Consider the following 20,257-nt stretch of genomic DNA (forward strand, 5'->3'; position numbering starts at 1 on the left):
TGCAGCTAGGAAATGTGGAAGCCAGATTTTAAACCCAGAAAGTCAAGCCCCTAAAACCCATACGCACAGCTTTTACCAAACACGGACTCTTAGTAGTAACAAGCCAATAAAAGAAAATATTCATGAGTGATTTGTTTATCACTCAGCTTCTGCTGTGTAACAAGTCATCCCAAACCCCAGCTCGGTGGCTAAAACATTTATGTTCCTCAATGACTCTGCATGTAAATTGGGTGATTTTTCTGGGCTGGGCTCGCTCAGTCAAGGCTGATTGGTCCAGGATGACCTCAGTTTATGGATCTGGTGCTGGACTACTATGGACTGCGGTGACAGGAGCGAGCCCAACACCCGGCAGGCGAGCCTATACTCGGTCACAAGGCTGATCCAGGGTTCTCCAACAGAAGGGCAAGCCTCAATACACAGAAGTCTTGTAAGCCTTTATTTATATCACATTTGCTAACATCACATGGCCCAGATCAGATTCAAGAGGTAGGAAAGAGACTCCTCTCCTTGGCTGGAAGGACCAGTGAAGTCGTTTCACAAACAGGTGACACGCCAGGATGGGGGACACTGGGAGCCATTTTGTATAGTTACCACCTATACCCAGAGGTGAGCGTGTGCAGGTAAACACACACACACAGAGGTCAGGAGTTTAATGCAATGCTTAGCATAGTACACACTCAGACATTTATTTTGATGACGACTCTACTGTAAGATTCAAGTGACGTCAGGTACCCAGACATTCATAAGCCCGAGGACCACAGGAGTCTCGAGATTACTACATCAAGATCACTGATTTGGTTATCTTGAACACTCATTACTAAGGTTACTGCAGGAGTCACCCACAAATAAAACTTCTTTTTTCACCGGAAAGTGCTAAAGTTATTCCTGTCACCGTGACCATAAAACGCTCCATCCCTCACTTGCCTCTGAGCTCGAGGAATATATATACAACAATCTATCCAACATCTGGTCTTGGCTCGAAAAAGCCTCTCAGGCATATACACTGTACCAATGACTCACTATCCATCCCCTTTATCCCTTATGAACAGAACCTTCATTTTTGTCTGGGGTGCACTGTGCTCCCCACATTGCCTTCCCAGAAGGGTTGGCCATGAGCACAGTTATGGCCAACAAGACACAAGCATAGGGTGTAGGGAGAAGCCTGGACTTCCCACCCCCACCCCTACTTTCCCCTTCCAGCTTCTTCCTGCCTGCAGCAGGGAGGAGAAGCTAGAGGCACAGTGACCACCTATGACCCAGAACCACAAATGTAAGCACAAAGGTGGCAGAGCAGAAAGGTGCAAAGAGTTTAAATTTTAAAGGCATCTTGGAGCCACCATTCCAGCCTTAGACCAGCTCCCTCATCCCTCTCGTTACACAAGACACACAAACCCCTTACTTGTTTAAGCCACTGTTTATTGTACTTTTCTGCCACTTGTCCTGAACTCCATACATCCAGAGCCAAATGGGTGATTTCCCCCAAACCTGGTCCTCTGCCAATTTTTGCACATCTGCAAGTCAGAAACCAAGGGCCACCATGAATTCCCCATCTCCCTGGTCCTCTGTGCCGAGCTGGATCAATGATCTCATACCTGTCTTCATCTCCTCCCCTCCTCCAACGGACCACAACTCCCCACCATTCATTTTCGGTCCAGCTGCCAGAGTGAAGGGTCTTTCCCACGTACAGATCTTCCTGGGGCCTCCTTCTGCTTAGAGCCCTCCTTGCCCCTCCCTCAGGTGAGAAACTCGGTGCTTCACCTGACACCCAGCCTGGCAACCTGTGCCTCTCTCCATCCCTCTTCCCCCTTCTGGGCTCCATGAGGTTCCCAAACATGTGCCAATTTGGAATGACCCCAGATTTAAAATTTAACTAAATCACAACCTCTAGGGGTGTGGCACAGGCATTGATAATTTTTGAGGCCACCCCTCCCAAGGTGGTTCCAGCATGCAGGCAAATTTGGGAACCTCCGCTTCTTTAACCAGTGGTGCTCTCCCCACCCACCCCTGGACCCTCACACATGGTCTTCCTCCTGCCTGGACCACCCAGCCCACCCAGGAAACTCTGTCCTCCCCCAACACCTCCCCATTCTTCTCATCCTTCAACTGACCCTTCAAATGGCAATGTCCTAGGGGAGGCCTTCCAAACCCCCAAACTAGGTCAGTGTCCAAACTCGGAGCCTGTGACTCTGTTCTCCAGGATGCCTACCTCAGTGGGCCCTTACGCTTTGATTTTGTGGTGATTTGTTCAACACCTGTTTCCTCCACCAGGTTCTAAGCTCTCCGATCTCGGGTCCTTTCTGCTTTCACTTGATCACGCCCCCAGGTTGAGCCCACGGTCTGGGCTTAGTTGGTGTGCAGTGCATATTTGTGGAATAGAAGGATGTCACCTTCCTCTTGTAGAGAGAGCACCGAGACTCTACCCCAAAGATCCCACTGCTCAAGATCCAAGCCCAGATGCCAGCACCCTTCTAAACCAGGGGTTCACAAACTTCCACTACATGCCTATCACCTGGGAGGGTGATAAGCACAGACCAGTGGGCCTTAGCCCCAGAGCGTCTGGGGAGGAGCCCAGGCACGGGCATTACTATCAAGCTCCCAGATGATGCTGATGCTCGAAGTCCAGGGTCCATGCTTGAGAACCCCTGTTCAGCCTCCCTTCCTGGTACCTTCTGGCCATGGGGTGCATGCAGGGGAAAGTCGAAGTCAATTCAAATCCACTTTTAATCTGACAACAACCTTTTCTATTTTTCTTTTCTTTCCTTTTTTTTCCCCCTTAGGTTTTTATACAAGGGGTATATTTATAGAGTTAGAATCCAGCGTTTGTCCCAAGCTGTAAGAAGGGCCTCCTTCCTACCACCACCCTGCGGACAGAGAGAGCCCAGCTGTGGCAAAGCTCAGAGTCTCCCCAGGGCGCTGGCAAAGGCTCCAAATTTATTGGCAGCCGAGTGGCAAAGGGGTCTGGCAGGCCGATTTCTATCCCATCTCACCCGACTCAGGTCCAGAAAGGAGACAAGCATGAAACTCTGCCTGGAGAGAAACGAGAAACGGGCAGGCTGCAGCCCTCCCCCACAGCCCCGGAGATTTCTAGAAGGTTCCAGGGCCTCACTTTCAGACACCCCACAGTCCACTTAAAACCCCCTTCCCCTGCTTCTTTCTTCTTCCTTCAGCTTCTATCAACAAACAGCTATGAACAAACCTGCACGTATCTTTAACACACATTTGGGGTGTGTGAAAACAAAAGGTACAGATTTTGCATCATTTACAGCTGGTTCCACCCAGATAATTAACATTTTCAGCCTGTGAGGTTTGTTTATATTTTGAAATCCCAATCCACAGATCTGACACTCATAACTGACTTCCTTGTCAGGAACGGTGGCCACAAAAAAAAAAAAAAAAAAAAAAAACAAACAAACAAACAAAAAAATCATAGCTCCTAGTTAATGGTTCATTTCAGGATGGAGATTGCCATGTCAGAGGTATTACAAGTAAAAACAGCTCCATGGGAAAAAAATTGAGAAAGCTGAAAGATTTTGAACAAAATTCACTGGATAGAGCTGGGTTGGGGGGGGTGCGGGGGGGGATTGCCTGTAGTAAATGTTTTTTCAGCTGATTACAAACCAGAACCAAGACCCCCAAAACCCTCTCACCTACATTTCACACACAGGAATTTTGGAAATAATTGTGTCTCCCCCAACACAATCTGAGAAGAAAGCATTTGTATCTATTGTTCTGTTAATTAACTGTGTCAACAAAATTGTAGAGAAGATGTTTTTAAAGCCTCTTAAGAGGGCAAACATTTTTTAAGTCCCTCTAAGTACTCTAGGAATACCCAAGGATTTAAATTGACAATGATAAACAATCACTAATTATAGTCATTTTAACTGGTTCTCACCAAGGATCTCTTTATTAGATAACACTTGTTAACCTAGTTTCAACTCCAGTATGTATTAAAGGAAGATTAAGTTCAATTTAATTCAAATATGCATTTATTGAGTTTCCTATAATGTGTCAAGTAATGAGGCTGATTATTCTGAAATATGCTATCATTCGGATCAGCCCTTCTCAGTTAGCCAAAAACAGAAAGATTTGCCTCTGCATTCAAAACCTATAACCACAGAAATGTAACATTATTATACACTGTATTAAAATTCTAACTCGTCCCCTAACAAGGACTGAGATATTGTCTTTGTACCCCCAGCACCTAGCACAATGCTCGTCCCAAAGAAAGCCCCAGTACATGTTTGCAATCACAGAAACAACACGAGCTCCATCACAGATTGTTCCAGAAGATGAAAGAAGAGGAATTAGTGTCACCCCTTTTTGAAAACAGGACTCATTCTCTTTCACAACAGGTTTCTGCTGAGCTGAGTTGAGCGAGTCAGGATAACCTAGGAGGAACATTCTTCGCAGTGTACCCATTTCACGAATGCAGACAAGGGCCAGTAGGCTGTGAGGTGTGGGAGGGAAAAGAGAACACAGGACTGCTCAGCTCCCCTCCAGTCCCCTCAGCTACAGGGCGCCATGCTTCCCATGTGAATCCAGCCCTAACCCCCAAGCCTGGGTCTACACAGCGTGGGGCCTGGAGTCTTAGCTCTGCTGACAATTCAAGAAAGTGAAACATACTAGAAGCTGCGCGGGTACCAAACGTGGAGAAGAAGGAAGGGGTGGGTCAGGGAATGAGAGTTGAGGAGAGGAAAGAGAAGAGGTTTGCCTACGTCGCACAAAAGATTGCCTCACGTTTCTGTCCTTTGTAGCGTCCACATGATGTGGCTGAACAGGGTAAGTACCAGCAAAGAAACCCATGAGTCCCTCTCACCACTCAACAGCGGCTATCTTGTCCCTGTGACCTTTGAAGCCAATTAGCTGAGTAGGAAACACGACAAGGTATTCAACAAGCAGCGAGGAGTATTGTTGTTGTCATTTAAATGACTGCCACCTCCCTAGAGTCAAGTAGGTTTTGGAAGGAGAACAGGAAAACGAAGTCGCATTGTGTGAAGGTTCCTTCAGTGAAAGAAGCTGGGGATAGAACTACACAGTTCGAGGAAGGGGGTCTCGGATTCCGGAGGACATAACCATCTCCAGGGTGGGGTTCCTAAAAAACAGATCTGGGAGTCACCTTCCCAGAGATGAGGCTAGTGGGCAGCCCAGACTTGGCACTTTCACTCCCAGAGCCCAAGCAACTTGCTCATTCATTAAACATCTGTTTATTGAGCACTTAACCTCGTGCCGGCAGCATGCTGGTTGCTGGGAACACAGCGGTCAGCGAAGCCCTCCAGACCCCTGCCATCATGGCACCTCCTCTCTTGAGTGGGAAACAGGCCATGACTACAGAGAAGGTGCCAGGTGGTGGAAAGGCTTAGGACAAAGAACAAAGCCGAGTAAGGAGTGAGGGGACATTACCGCTATTTCTGGAATGTTCTGAGAAGCTTTTCTAATAAAGAAACAAACTGGATTTCAATATGGATTTTTCCAGAGGAAAAGCATGCCGGAGAGAGGGAACACCCAGTACAAAGACAGTAAAAATTCTGGGGCAACGGACTTATTCTGATTCAAAGAGCGCTTGCCGTGTGTGGATGCTTTGTGGCAATGATCTTTCAAAGACAGAACAACTCTGCATCACTGATTATTTTGACTCCCATTTTACCCACAATTACATGGGGGAGGTGGCTGCAAATGTCACAGAGGACAAAGGTGAAGGCTGAGGAAGGTGTGACAGATGGAATTCCCCGGAGCACAGAGCTTTAGAGGAATTTCACCCCCTTCTCCCCCAGGGAACAGGTCCCTCCTGACAGCCAGCGACTATGCACAGGGGTAAAAAAAAAAAAAAAACACTTAACTACATGATAGCACAATAATGCAGTGATCTCAAATGATATTTAAGGGGCTCCCAAGTGGTTCAGTCTGTTTACTGTCCGACTCTTGAGTTCAGCTCAGGTCATGATCTTGGGGTCCTGAGATCGAGCCCTGTGTGGGGCTCCGCACAGGACTCAGGGTGGGGTCTGCTGGACAGTCTCTCTCTCTCTCTCTTTGTCCCTCCCTGCTGTGCACAAGCTCGCTCTCTCTCTCTCTCTCTCTCTCTCTGTCTCTCTAAAAATAAGTAAATAAATCTCCAAAATGATATTTAGGAAAAGTTTTCTTTAATGATTTGGGTACATGCAATGCCAAAGGAAGCAGAAGAGTGAGCTTAACTATATAAAGAAAATACTGCACAGGAATATAAAATGAGAGGGAAATATGCCAAAAATGTGAGCTCGGTGGCTGTCTCCCAATAGTACATGTCTTTAACTCTTCACTTGTCACTATTTTCTAAATATATCTGCTCTGATAAGTAGATTTTTCTTGATCCTCGGGGGGAAAACCATGAAAAAATACTGTGAAGACATGCATAGCCTTCTCCTTCATAGGACCATGCTTGGAGTTTCAAAATTTCTATTTATTTGAGAGCGAGAGAAAGAGAAAGAGGACAAGCAGAGGGAGGGACAGAAGGAGAGGGAGAAGCAGACCCCCCGCTGAGCAGGGAGCCCAATATGGGACCCGATCCAAGGACCTGAGATCATGACGGGAGCCAAAGGCAGAGGCTTCACCAACTGAGCCACCCAGGTGCCCCCATGCTTAAAGTTTTGACCATGACCTCACCTGCAGGTGTGAGTGGCCACACCCCTCATATTAATTCCTCCCTGTCGCACTCCCATCCCGCACGTGTTCCACTTCGGCAGGCCCTGAGCTGGGCTCAGTCAAAGGTCCCCAGAGCCAGGGTCTGGCCATCAAGGGAAGGAGGCAGGAAGGAAGCATGCAATGTCTTCATCCATCATGTGGGCTGGCCAACGGAGTCATATTTTACAAGAGATATGAGGGCTCCACTTGCAAATCTTTCAACATTTCACTGCTATAAATTCTCCTGGCTCTTATTAATAAAATATAATAGTAATTCCTAGAATAATGGCCTATTATCCAAAGTCACCGAATGACAGAGCAATCAAAATTAGAGTGAATTATAGGGCCCGAGGATATGGTGGAAGGGTGGGTAAATTCTGGCTTCGAGAGGAGCAATATTAGGCCCATGCTACAAATCAAATAATATGCAAGCCAGTGGTTTAAATTGCTCAAAGAATCACAATAGGATTACAAGGTCAATATCAGCCCAGAAACGGCTGACAAACAAGAGTCAGGTGGGCAATGGATGGGCCCAATGGATGGGCCACCCCCAGTGGCTACATCCAGTTTACCTCTTTACTTCCTTCTCCTTCCCTTCCAAAGTGCTTTTATTTCAACTTTGCTTTGAGCCTAAGCTCCAGGTTGGTAGGTAGAGCTATGGTTTCTTCTTCCATCAGGTAAAAACTGTTCCATACATATGACCAAGAACTGACTGGGCCACTTTGAGGATTTAAGTGAAGTCTTTGAAGTTCAAAAAAAAAAAAAAAAAATCCCCTAGGGGCCCTCTCTAAAAGAGAACCAGAGCCATAGGAGGATCCAGGATCTAGGAATTTAGCTGAGATTACCCTGAACCCATACAGTGAACTTCTTCTGCCAAAATGGCCAATGTCACCTGCCACGATGGATTATCTGTGACTCCCCCAAGCAAAGTTGCAGATCCTTCTAGCTGATTCTTAGACCATGTGCCACATCCTCACAGAAGGACAAACATACATCATGGCAGCCCCTTCAATTTTCTGCATTCCTGTCTTTTATTAGGCTCTAAGGTAATGGGTCTCAACCCTGAAAATCTGGGGAATTTTAAAAACATCCAAGGCTGGGCTCCACCCCAAAGAGATTATGATTTAAATGCTCTAGATCCTTGCTACTCAAAGTCTGGTCCTTGAGCCAGCAGCAAGAGCATCTCAGGGGCTTATTAGACATACAGCATTTCAGACCCTACCTGAGACCAAATTCATCAGAATCTGTATTTCTTTTTTTTTTTTAAGATTTTATTTATTTATTCAACAGAGATCACAAGTAGGCAGAGAAGGCAGAGAGAGAGGAGGAAGCAGGCTCCCCGCTGAGCAGAGAGCCTGATATGGGGCTCGATCCCAGGACTCTGGGATCATGACCCAAGCCAAAGGCAGAGGCTTTAACCCACTGAGCCACCCAGGCACCCCCAGAATCTGTATTTCAACAAGACTTCCAGAAAATTCTGACACACAGTAGAGTTCAAGAAGCAGCAGTCAGGGTAGAGCCCAGGAATTGTTTTTAATTCCCCAAATGAGACCAGTGTTTGGGCAAGACTAAGAAACCCTCCCTTAAGCTCTATGACTGATCTTTCCTTCTTCTTAGTGACCACTGTTAAGCCCAGAGTCCTAGGCCACAGACCAGCTAACCCCAACTTCATCCCTCACAAGAAGGGCTATTGTTGCCTATGGAAAATTCCCTCCATCCCCGTCCAGCTTCCCTGAGGCTTATCCCAGGCAACCACATCTAGGTTGGTCTCCCCCCAAACCCCACACCCCACCTCCTTCCCTCACCCTGTAGCTGACCGTCTTCCTACCCTGCTCAGGCGCTCCAGCTCCTCCCCGTCGCCCGGCCTCTCCTCCGCCATGTTTCCCTCTTGGCAGCTCTCAGTACTGGTGTTTCTACAACAAGAAGCAATGAATGGAAGAAGGGTGGGCTTTCCTTTCTCTTGTCTTCCCAACACCCTCTCTTCCCCTGCCCGCAGCTTTTCCACATGGCATGAGTAGAAGGGACGCTAAGGGCAGGAAGGCAGAGAAAGGGAGGAGGACACGGCAAATGGGGAGCTGCGGGACAGCCATCATTTGACGTCCACAGAGAAGAGCAGAAGCGGCAGCTTTTGAACTATCCCAATAAGAAAACGCAGAGCTAGCCGCAGACTGAAACCGGGGACAAACCTTGCCTTCGAACATCAGGAGGTCCTACAAAATGACACAAAATATTAAAGGCAGCCAAAGACCCGACACCTAAGATTATCTCATTTCAAGTCGCAGCCCCAGGGCTAGGAATCAGCCATCTCGCAAAAGTGACCAGAGCCATCAAGGTGCCCATGGCTGTCGTCACCTCCCAGGACGACGGTCCGGTCCGGGAGCAGCAGCAGACTGTGGAGGGGGGCGGAGTCTTTTTGAGCCCTAGACTCCCGGGCATGAAAAAGGGAAAAGAGACACAAGATTTTTTCCCTTAATATTCAGAAGCGGAGAGAAACCTGAGAATAGATCCAGGGGTCTCTTCACCTCACCCCAGCCCCTCAGAAACATTCAATAAGATGAGAACGAAAACTAGGAAAGTCTTTCCTCCTGAAAAAGCGACTCTGCTTCGAGACATCCTGGCTTGGTGTGAAGGTCGTCGGGTGGTACAGGTTCCCCAGCAGCCAGTCACCGGGACACCCAGAAGCCAGTGGACAAGGCAAAATGTTCCCTGTGTTGTTGTGTGTTTCTTAGCATCCCTAAGAGTCAGCCTCCCTAAGGCCTCTGCCGCCTCGTCTTCCCTGTCTCCTCTGCTCTCGCCTTTACCGGGTCTCAGTGCCAAGTCACCGGTCACCAAGGGGCCATCACTGCTGCCTCTGCCCTGAAGGCAAACCTGTCAGCCCTTAGCATCGTCCACCTCTTTCCTGCTGTTCAATGAGAAGCATCGGTATGACAAAATGACATTTTTCCCTATGAAACTGCATCTGAGAACATCATCTAAATGCATTGTTATGGCAAGAGATCCTCTGACTGCCTGGGGCGAAGAAGTCAGGGAGACGGAGTTCACACCGACACCTGTCTCTCGGAGAGTTACACCCGGAGAGGGGAATGGTCCCAACAAACGTTATGTTCCGTGCCGACAGCGGGACTGTCTGTTGTTTTCCAGGACTGATAAGTCTGACAAAATTTAAGACAGGACCAGTCATCAGGGAAAGGGAGAGAAGCAGAGACTCTCCGAAGAAAATTCCTTATGGGGAAAGAGGACATGTCACCTCCTGAAAGGCTGGTGAATCACACAGGGAACCCATGAGAGCACCCTTTCTTCATCCTATCTCCAAGTGGAAAAGACCAAGCCCTCTATAAGCCTAAATGTACTCAAAGACTCAAGCTGTATTTGGAACGTTCATGCCAATCTTGCAGTCTTACTCTGCATGTTTTCATATGAAAATAAAGTCTAAAGTTCCTTTCCAGTTCAACTATCAATCAGACTTCTAGAGAGGGTTCAATGGAGTAAGGACACTCCACTATGTCTCCCAGTGATTACAGCCAAGAACCCTGGACAGGATTCATAACGCAATCATCAGAGAAGTCTAAAAAGGAAATCAGAGAGCAGCAGATGGAGGGAGGGTAAACACTCAGAGCGATGGATATGGCAATGAGTTCTCTGGCTGTTTCTTTGCTCCCATATCCCCCCGCTTCTACTTGGGGAAAAGGTCAAATCCCAAAATAGCTCAGCAGTCACAGAGGGGAAAAGGCCCAAGAGAAGCCACCTCTTTATGGTCAGAGAACAGAGAGAGGAAAACCCACCATTCTTTTTCTTTCTCTCTGGGTCCTGCCCAAGGCAGATGTCCCAAAGCTGTCCTCCCATGATGGCGGCAGCAGCAGCCGTAATGGCATAGACAACTCGGACAGAAAATCCTCCCTTCTGACCCAAAGAATGAAAAAGCAAGCGGGAATCCTGATTATGCTGTTTTCTCTCCTCCCTCTTGCTCCTTCCTACAGGCCAGACCCAGTCACAGGAAATGCGCTAAAGTCCAGGAAGTTAGAAGCTCACCTTTCTGGCTCAAGGAGCAGGAAAGGGAATCCAGAGACCAGGGGAGTTTGGGGAGAGTCAAGAAGAGCATGGAGGTTTCAAACATGGATCACACAAAGACGGGTATGCAGTTCTACATCCATCTCCAACTGTGCCCACGTAGGACAGACCTCAAAGAGCATGCCAAAGGCCTTGAGAAATGAATGAAGGTCCAGGTCATCCCTCAGGTCCTGAGCTTGTCCCTGGAAGGAACGTAAATGCAGAGGGTCAAAGTACTGCAATTAACTTTGGCAACTAAACTAATACACATAGAAAGTACTGCAATACAATAACGGTGGGTACGTTTCACCACATCTTTGTCAAAACCCATAGAATGAACCAAGAGGGCAGCCTAACGTAAACCATGGAGTTTTAATGACAATGATGAGTCAGCGTAGGTTCACAGATCGTAACAGATATATCTCTCTGGTGCCGGACATTGGTGAGAGGAAGGCTGTGCATGCGGGCAAGGGATGTATAAGAACTCTCTGTAACTGTCACTAATTCAGATCATACAAAGTATGTTCTTTGATCACCAGGGAAATAAAGTGAAACAATATCATCAAGATATGTGGAAACCAACCCCCCCAGATACATGGAAATTCAATAAATAATTCTAACTAATCCCTGAGTCAAAGGAGGAAATCTCAAGGAGAACTAGAAAATAGTTTGAACTGAATTAAAAGTGAAAATACAACATATCAAAATTTGGGGTTGCTGTTAAAGCAATGCATACAGGAAAAAATATAACATTAATTTTAAATATATTATATACATATGCATATGAAGAAGAAAGGTCTCACCTTCTTAAACTTTCACCTTATAAACTTAGACAAAGAAGAGCAAAATAAACCCAATGTAAGAAAAGGAAGGAAATAATAAGCAGAAAAACAAAAACCAACAATATTGAAAACAGAAAATCAATACAGAAATTCAATGAAACCAGTGTCTTTTGAAAATCTCAGTAAAATTGATACACTCCCAAGCAGACTGACAAAGAAAATTTCAGGGAATCTACAAAAGATCTCCCATAACCACTGAATATATCAAGTTTGCAAGATGCAAATTCAACACACAAAAATCAATGGCGTTTCTATATAGTAGCAAAGAATTACTGAAAACCAAAATTTAAAAAATCATGTGCAGTACCTCAAAAAAAAAAAAACCAAAATGCACAGAATCTGGATGCTGAAAACTTAAAAATGTTGATGAAAGAAATCCAAGATAGCTAAATAAATGAGAAGTCATGTCATATCATAAATGGGAAGACTCAATAGTGAAATTATCAATATTCTCCAAATTCACCTTTATAGACTTAATATAATCACAATCAAAATCCCAGAAGAACTTTCTTATACATTTAGACAAGCTGATTCTAAAATTTATATGGAAAGGAAAACCAATTTTGGGGGGAAAAAAAAAAAAGCCTGGAGGATTCACATTACTCAATTTAAAAATTTACTATGAGAAAAAAATAAAAATAAAATTAAAAATTTACTGTGCTTCTATAGTAATCAAGATGTGCATTACCCAAAAAATGTGTATTAGCAAAATTAATGAAATATAAATGAATGGAACAGACTAAAAAGTACAGATATAAAACTATACAAATACAGTCAGTGGAATTTTATACAAAGGTGAAAAGGGGAGAAAGATATTCTTTTCACCAAACGGTCCTGAAATGAATGGACATCTATATGCAAAAAAAAAAAAAAAAGAAAGAAAGAAAAAGAAAGAAAGGGCAAAAACCTTGACCTATGACTTCTATATGCAAAAATACACTCCAAATGGATAACAGACTTAATGTGAGATGTAAAATTACAAAACTCTGGAGGAAAACATAGAACATTTTTGCTACATTGCGTAAAAGAGTTTTTAAGTTTGACACCAACAGCATGATGAATAAAAGAAAAAAATCAATAAACTGGACTTCATCGAAGACAGTCTTAAGAGAATGAAAATACAAGTTATACACTAGAAGAAAACATGTTACATATAGCTGATAAAGGGCTTGTGTTCCAAATATACTTAAAAACTCAAAATTCATAAATAAGGAAACAAATATAAAAATGGGCAAAAAACTTGAATATTCTTCACCAGAGAAGATACACAAATAAAATCGAAGTACATGAAAAGATGCTCCAAGTCATTAGTCATTAGGGAAATTCAAAGATGCCACTTCACACTAAAATTGCGGGTGAAATTTTTTAAAAGTGAAAAACTAACATACCCATTGCTCATGAGGCTTTGGTGCAGTTGAAATCATCTATTGCTGGCAGAAATGAGATGTGTGTGGCCACTCTGGAAAACAATGTCTCATAAAGTTAAATACATGTTTACTATATTGCTAGCAATCCCACTCCCCAGACATTTATCCTAAAGAAATGAAAATCACATTCACATAAAAATACAGATGTTGTAACAGCATTATTCATAATCCCCAGAAGTTATCAATCAAAGTGTCCCTCATTATATAAATGAATAAGCAAAATGTTGTACATACATATAAATGTAAATTTATATATATATGCAAATGTATATATATGTACACACACACACATATATATACACCAACGTAAATGTAAAAACCACATATAAAGGTATGTACATTTTTTATTTTTTTTTTTTAAAGATTTTATTTATTTATTTGACAGACAGAAATCACAAGTAGGCAGAGAGGCAGGCAGAGAGAGAGAAGGGGAAACAGGCTCCCTACCTAGCAGAGAGCCCGATGCGGAACTCGATCCCAGGACCCCGAGATCATGACCTGAGCCGAAGGCAGAGGCTTAACCCACTGAGCCACCCAGGCGTCCCCATTTTTTAAATAATAAAAACATACCCCTTGGAAAACTGTCTGGTCATTGTTAGTAAAGGTGAACATATGTATACCCTATGATTCAGCATTTTCACTCTTAGATATAGACTTCCAGAGAAATGCTTCCATAACGCACCAAAAGATATGCTTTGTAATGTTCAGAGGAGCACTGTGTCATAGCCAAACCCCAGATACTACCCCACAGGTGCATCAACAATGCAGTGGACCAATAAAGTGTGGGACAAATCACACAACGGATTACTGTAAAATAATGAGAACAGACAACTACAGCTACACACAAAACACGGACAATTCCCACGGTCAATGTTGAGTGAAAGAACTGGACTCAACATCTTATTTCATTCATATAAAGTACAAACACAGGCAAAATTAAGCTTCTGTGTCAGAAATCAGGGTAGTGGTGACTCTTATGAGAGTAGTAACTGTTCCTTGATCTGACTTCTATGTTACAAGGATGTGTGCAGCTTTTGAAAATGCAGTGATACGTACACTTGTGATTTGTGTGCTTCTCTATATATGTGTTATATGGCAAATTTTAAAAATTTAACAAAAAAGTTATTAGCATTTATTCTAAATATTTAAGTCAAGTGCCTCCAGGAAAATATACCGGGAGCTTTGGATGACTCCTGACGTGAAATGTACTGCAGTTTGAGACATACAGTCATAATGTTAACTGGTCCTCATGATTTTCCTGGAAATGACAGATCCTGTCCAATGCTCCATGGGTTACCCAGAAGCCTCTAGATTCCTGTTTATTTGTTTGTTTTTTTAATGATCAATTTTACCAACAGCGAGATAAAGTGTCAGTGCTATCCTAGGGTTGCAAGTGGTTAGGGTAGAAAATTTCACAAAGCAAAGATTGTGTGCTCCCTGTGGGTTAGCTTCCTCTGCTACTTATTCCAAATTAGCAACAAAAAGAAAAAAACTACTGACAAATGCAACAACGTATATAAATCACAAATGCATTTTGTTCAGTGAAAGAAATCAGACTTAAAAGTTGTGTACTGTAGGAATAGACAACCACAACTCCCAGTTCACATATTACAATCCCAGCATAGAGGCATCAAAGGAACTCTGTGATCGCTCTTCTTTTTCTTGCTCACTCATATTTTTTTCTGCCTGTGTATCAGTTAGTATAAACTAGATTGTGCTGCAGTAACAAACAGTCCCATCTGAATGGCTTTAGAACAACAAAGTTTCATTTCTCACTTTTTTTATAGTCTGTGGTGCATTGGCAAGGGCTCTACTCATCATACCTGCCATGGCGCCCTAGCACATTACCATGCCAAAGGGAAAAAGATTTCTGAGGGTCTTGTATACCCTGAAATAACCCACCTGGCTTCTGCTCACAACTCTTTGGTTAGAACTATTCCAAGGCTCTATCCAACCACAGTTCAGTCCTACCACCTGTTCAGAAGGAGAACCAGCAGTATTTGTTGAACTATGTTCAACAAATTTGTTGAACAAATAATAGTTCAACAAATAACTATGAACAAATAGTTCAATAAATAATTATGTTATTTACTACTATTAACTTCTAAATTCAAACTCCCAGGAAAGGGACCCCTGGGTGGCTCAGTCAGTTAAGCATCTGCCTATGGCTCAGGTCATAATCCCAGAGTCCTGGCATCAATTCCTGCATTAGGCTCCTTGCTCAGTGGGGAGCCTGCTTCTCCCTCCACCTGCTGCTCCCCCTGCTTGCTCTCTCTCTCTCTCTCTCTCTCTCTGACAAATAAATAAAATCTTTAAAAAAATATTCCCAGGAGAAAGAATGCAATTGGCTCCAACTGACTGAGTTGTCCTTCCCTACTTGAATTAGCCAGCTCATTGGTTGGTGGGGGGAGAAGTGTCTCTACACTTCCTATATGGCTAGGAACTTGGGATGGACAAGTAAGGATGATGAAGGCAAGTCACAGGCTTCCAAGCCAAACAAATAAACCATAAGATACAGAAAAAGGACTCATGGGTTAACAAGCACGTGGATTAATAAGCACAAAACAAAACAGTATGACTGCCAGGATGAAAGTGGCAAAAACCAAAGCAAATAATGCTCATTATCAAGACTCAGTCTCCTACTAGAATATTCTCTCAAGGAAACATTTCAACTGTGTAGCCATTGACATGTTTGCTAGATAAGAAAGCTTCCCAATCGGAGTTAAACCATCACGGGGACTGAGCTCATAAAAGCACGCTCCGATTTCTCTGCTGCTTTACTACATAATTTATGTACTAGCCAGGCACCAGTTTCATTAAATCAAGAGCTATCTTGTCCAACCTTTCAACTCTGAGTAACTTTGTACAAGATGAAAATAACCTAATCTATCATGATGGTAGAAATTTTTCTATTTCTTCCAGGCATTTGCTGCCAACAAAATGCCAGGGATCTTGCTTCTTTGGGTGGTTTATGAAAATGCAGCAGACCCAAATTTCATTAGGGCTGTGTAATAGCATGTTCTGCCCACCATCTAATGCTTGCCAGATGTGTAAGTTTGGGCACATCTGCAAGCACCAAGCCACCTGCTCAGAGACGTGGGCCTCCAGAACCAATGCTTGGGCAATGCTGCTAATGCCTTATTTGCCCTCGAACTGATGTACCCTGGAGCAAAAAATATATATATTTAAATCAAAATGGGGACAGGGGTTTGCCAGGGCAAGATGTCAATATTCAAAGGGTCAGTGGTTTAGATGAAGCTATACTTTGCTAGATTTTTGCAAGCATATTCCCTGGACTTCTGCACCCGTTCATTTTGAGCCTGAACATCAAGTTCCCATCCCTACGACAATGACCTTGGGTAAGTCCCTTAACCATCCTGAGCTTCACATTACTAATTTGTAAAATGGGAACAACCAAATGCATTTGTATGGGTGCTGTGAGACTGAAATGAGAGGAAATACAAGGAATTGCTTTGCACAGTGAGAGGGACCCAGTAATTGCTCAATAAAAAGCCAGTCCACATATGCATTTGTTAACATATAAAAACCTGGATCTCTCTTCCATTCTCAAATCCTATCATCTTACACACACACGTGCGCGCACACACACACACACACACCTCACTCTTCCTATTATTTATATCTATCTATCTATCCATCTATTTAACTCTTTATTCTCCCATCCTTCCTCTCTCTCTCCCAGCTTTGGCTGGGACTGTGCTATAATGCAGGGGTTAGCAGGAGGAGCAGGAGAGCCAAGGAAGCTCATTCTTCTCTCGGTAAGAATTCAGAAGCAGGCAAAGAGACAGAGTAATGGAGGCTGATCTCTCCATGCCAATCCTGTATCCCCCAGAGGGTAGGGAGTGGAAGCACGAATCACCAGTATACCTAAGCAATATGTTGTTCGCTTTGGTCTGTTTTTGAATGTTATATAAATGAAATCCTCTTTATGTATCCCTGTGTGACTGGAATTTTACAACCAGCATCGGATTTTAAAGATTTACTCGTGTTGAGGCATGAGGCTACAGTTTATGCACGTTCATTGCCATATAATATTCCACCACACACAGTGATGGCCTAATTTGCTCTGCCATTGAGGGCATTAGTCCTGTTGCCAGGTTTTCATTACTTGAGACAGCACAGCAAACGAACATTCATGGATCAAAATTCCCTGACGCATGCAGCCAGAACACGGCTCCCTCTCAGGCTGTGCGTATTTTCAACTCTATTCTGTAGTTTCCAAAGGACTTTTTCTAGTTTACACTCTGATTTCCCAATTCCTGGCAGAAGCATTGAAAATTGCCTTGGAGAATGTTATTCCTGCAAGAAGAGTTTGTGGGAGTTTGGGAACACTGGCCAGATCGCCTCCCACATATGCCACCTGGAAGTTCAGAGTCACACCCATTCCACCAGAGCAAGGAGAGGTTTTGTCGTGTAAACAGCTTCCAACAAAGACAGTCTTGAGATGAGAGGTTTTGTAGCCCCCTGGCTCTGGGGATAAAACCTCGCCAGGATTAACTTGCACCATTCAGCCTGTGAACAGAACACACTGTAGCTAATACTTTTTTTTCACATGGGGACAGTGGAGGCTAACCTAAGACTTTACTTCCAGGGGTGTCTAGGTGGCTCAGTCGGTTAAACACCTGCCTTCGGCTCAGGTCATGATCGCAGGGTCCTGGGATCAAGCCCTGAGTCGGGCTCCCTGCTCAGCAGTGAGTCTGCTTCTCCCTTTCCCTGTGTTCCCTCCATCCCACCCATGCTCTCTCTTTCTCTCTCTCTCTCTCAAATAAACAAAATGTTCCAAAACATTAAAATTAAAAAATAAAGACTTTACTTCCAGACCACCTTTCCTCAACAGACTCCGCCAGCTAGACTGCTCTGTCTTTGAGAACGAGTTGTCTGGATCTGTAATGCTTGGTAACGTGTCTGCACATCACGGGTGCCCCATTAAACTTCATGTAATGGAATTAAGACTTAATCACTTCGGCAGACACTGCTATGTGTTGCCAAAACCTGTCTCCTAGACCTTCTGCGTCCAGCCCCGGACTATTATTTCCCAGCTTCCCTTGCCATGTTTTGTGGCATGTGACTGAATTCTGCTAACCAAAGGTGACCGGGGAGGGGGGGATATTTGCCACTGCCGGTCCTGGCTTATCAAAACCTCCCATAGGATCGTCCACGCTCTCTCTCTTCCTGCCTGCCAAGCTGGACACTTCTTCTCCCCATCATTACCTGGTTGACATCATGAAAGGTTGCAATGGCCCCCCCTTTTTTCTTAAGATTTTTTGTTTATTTATTTGAGAGACAGCGAGAGATCACAAGAGAGAGCACAAGCAGCGGGGAAGCAAGGTGGCAGGAGAGGGAGAAGCAGACAGCCCACTGAGCAGGGAGCCCGATGTGGGGCTACATCCTAGGACCCCAAGATCATGACCTGAGCCAAAGGCAGATGCTTAGCCAAATGAGCCACTCAGGTGTCCACAATGGCATCTTTTTAAAATCAAGCAAGGAAATAAACATATTTTCTCTTTAAAACAAACAAAGCTGTGCGAGTGTCTCTTTGTGTGTTTTCAGTGTGATTGTTTGAGAGAGCAGATGAACACATTCATGCTTCAGACCCTCGTGAGATTCACTGCTCAGCTGCCCAGGCTAGCTGCCAGGTTCCCCTTACTGGATAGCCGCTGGTTAAAGACAGGAAGCATAAGGAACAGGGATGTTGAAATTCAACAAGGAAGTAGTAAGGTATATTACTTATCTATTGCAGCATAACGAATTTCCCCAAACCCCAGTGAATTAAAACGAAACCCTTATTATCCCCATATTATTTCTGAGAGTCGGGAATCTGGCTAACTTAGCAGAGTCCTCTGGCTCAAGAGGTGTCACCGGCTGCAGGTAAGGTACTGAAGGCTGGGGGCCGGCTTGGAGGGTTGCAGGGGCTGAGGGAGGCGGGGGAGGGGGAAGACAGCGGAGGGAGGAGGGCTTCTTCACAACATGGCAGGTCACATCAAGGTTGAAAAGAGAAGAAGGGGCAAAAGAGAAGTCACAATCCTTTACAACCTAATCTTGGTAGTGAGCTCCCATCTCTTTCTTCGCTAGAAGTCAGTCACTAGGTCCGGCCCACATTCCAAGGGAATGAGCCTTCTGAGAAGCTGCCTTCCACACGGGGAGCCTCAAAATGATAATTCTGCCAATTCGTTCCTACATTTCTCTGAGCTTAATCTCTAAATCTGATTTATCTCACCAAAAGTCTTGGTAGTCCTTCATGCTATCTCAAACCTTTCAGAAGCCAGGATTACAGAGAGAAGACTATAGTGAACGTTACACTCCTCTCAGCTTTTTCCTTTTCTGTGAATGAAGCTACCCATGCCTGCAGTGGGGAAATATGGAGAAATAACGCCCAATGGCCCATCTCCTCCTGTATGTCAACACTTAGATATAAAACTCAGAGTTCACATTAATTAACCAATTTTTTAAGTCAAAATGCAGGACATCCAGGGGTCCTTGGGTGGCTCAGTCAGCTAAGCATATGACTCCTGATTTCAGCTCAGGTCACGAACTCAGGGTCATGAGATCAAGTCCCGCTTTGGGCTCCCTGCTCAGCAAAGAGTCTGCTTCAGATCCTCGCTCTCCCTCTCCCTCAGCCCCTCCCCCCGCTCATGCACACTCTCATAAACAGGTAAATAAATAAATAAAATCTTTTTTTTTTAATGTAGGAAATCCAAACATGTGGTCACAAAAGCAGGTTTTGCCTATGTTTAATGTTAACACATAATTAAATTTCCATCTGCATTTTTAAAAAAGATTTTATTTATTTATTTGACAGAGAGAGAGAGATCACAAGTAGGCAGAAAGGCAGGCAGAGAGAGAGAGAGGGAAACAGGCTCCCTGCTGAGCAGAGAGCTCGATGTTGGGCTCAATCCCAGAACCCTGAGATCATGACCTGAGCCAAAGGCAGCTGCTTAATCCACTGAGCCATCCAGGCACCCCTCCATCTGCATTTTAAAACTTGTGTTTCTCAACCAAGTGTGATAAACTACGTAATGTGTGAGTGCTTATTGACAAATCATGTTTCTTACATAATTAATTTCAAACAAATTAAACAGCCTGCATCACTTATGAGACATGAAAACAATGCTTAAAAATTCCTAAATGCAATTTTCAGAACGTACAATGTACAAAAATGACAGAACAGGTTTTTCTTTTAAATCCTACAGGATGAGGAAAGGTAAGAGATTATATGCTCCCAGGAGGAGGTCCCAAGGGCAAATTCTGGAGAAGCATTCTCCAGAA

The sequence above is a fragment of the Lontra canadensis genome, unplaced genomic scaffold (assembly GCF_010015895.1).
Source record: "Lontra canadensis isolate GAN:19392208 unplaced genomic scaffold, GSC_riverotter_1.0 scaffold128, whole genome shotgun sequence".
Taxonomy (NCBI): domain Eukaryota; kingdom Metazoa; phylum Chordata; class Mammalia; order Carnivora; family Mustelidae; genus Lontra; species Lontra canadensis.